The 1,610-nt window shown below is 55.6% G+C and overlaps 1 pseudogene; it reads left to right on the forward strand.

Annotated features, from left to right (window-relative positions):
* LOC144163842 (uncharacterized) overlaps nt 1–1,147 on the forward strand; it is a 16,526-nt pseudogene extending 15,379 nt beyond the window's left edge.
* Nucleotides 1,148–1,610: the final 463 nt, after the last annotated feature.

Consider the following 1,610-nt stretch of genomic DNA (forward strand, 5'->3'; position numbering starts at 1 on the left):
ATCGCGGTTTCACTAAAAGCAGAGGGCTCTGTACTATCGATTTCGCACTACGTGCCTTCGCTACACTGGGTCAGAATGCGGGTGAAAGCTGTGCACAGCCTTGATTGCATGTCAGCTATCACCGACTGGGAGCAACGTAGAGTTCACCTCGCACGGCACGGCCAACTGCGTTTCGCCACCGATGGGGCTGACGTAACCCGCTTCGGCCGTTCCCGGCTCGTCTAAGCTACCGCCACAGGTTTCGGTCCCCTCGCGGCTCGGGCTTCGTGTCCGATTCGTTTTTCGTGTCCCGCTCGCAGGATTTGCCACCACATCGCCCGAGGTAGAGTTCGAACAGAGAGACACACGTTCTGTTATCGGGGCTCGTGCGGCTTTGTCTGGCTAACCTCACAGGTCACACTCTTTGCAAAAGCGGGTTATCTCGCGCTCTGGTTGGAAGCAGTCTCCAATGCCTCCCATGATTTTGTCCATGCTGCCGAGATCGCTGAAACCGATGCCGAAAAGTAGATGCGATCAGTGGACTCGCACTGCCCTCTCTCGAAAGTCTCAGCTGGTGCGTTATATAGTTTAAGTACTCCTTTGCTCTCCGATATGGTGATACTTCTTCTGTTAGCGTCATTCGCTACGAGCGCACTTTATTTATTTCTCGGCAGCACTTTGACCTTGAAACCGTTTTGCCGCAACAGCTGATCGGAGACCGGTGACAACGTACTGTTCGTCCCGCACGGCGCGTCCAGCTGGGTTTCTGCACCGAATGTTTGATGCAACCCCCTTCAGCCACTGGCGTCGTGACTATGTAGCTACCGCGACAGCTTGCCATCGTCTCATAGTTGGGGCTACGTTGCTAGGCGTCTTTTCGTATCTCGCTCGCTGGGGAAGAGTCAATTTTCTCCTAGAGCTTTCCCGCTTCCGTTCTCGTCAGTGTCACGCACTCGCCACAACTCACGGCCTGTTTCCGCATTTTGAAATCGTTCTTTCGGCAGGGCTCCTGGGCCTCTGCGCCCTTCTCGTTTACCTGGCTAGTTTCACTGTCCAAGAACACGATTCGGGACGCTTCGCGTTTGTCTTGGGACGCTCCGTCTTGCGGCCCGGACCTCGCAACAACGAACGGCGGCAGATGGTCCCGCATTTCGGAACGCTGGCCTGAACCGTTCGAAAAGTCACGCTGGACGCCGCGGAGCCCCGCCCAAGCCTCAACTCTAACCGCTGCTATTCCAGCTGCCTTTCGGCTTCCTCCCTCCGTTCCTTTCTTTCCGCCTCTTCGCGCTCACGATCACGGCTTCCTTTTATAGCTCTCTTTTATACCTCTCCCATTTATAGCTCTCTAACTAGACTCGCCTCGCTAAATAAAGTTGTTGTGTTGAACGTTGCCAGGTTCACACTCCAATGGCGGCCTGTCCGGATCGAGGGATTCTTAGCACCGTCTGCTGCGTCACAGATCTGGCAGGTGCCGTGGTCAGTTGCTTTCCAGCCACTGGAGACGGAGGGCCGAGGGTTAATTGGCGTATTCATGGGAGGTTGTTAGCATTACTACACCAGGTGGGCCAATCCTGCTCTGGTGAGGGGGTGCGTTATCGGCCATGGTCGCCGGGATCAGGCCGCATGCCAAT

The sequence above is a fragment of the Haemaphysalis longicornis genome, unplaced genomic scaffold (assembly GCF_048455015.1).
Source record: "Haemaphysalis longicornis isolate Haplotype H1 unplaced genomic scaffold, Haemaphysalis longicornis Haplotype H1 scaffold_13, whole genome shotgun sequence".
Classification (NCBI taxonomy): domain Eukaryota; kingdom Metazoa; phylum Arthropoda; class Arachnida; order Ixodida; family Ixodidae; genus Haemaphysalis; species Haemaphysalis longicornis.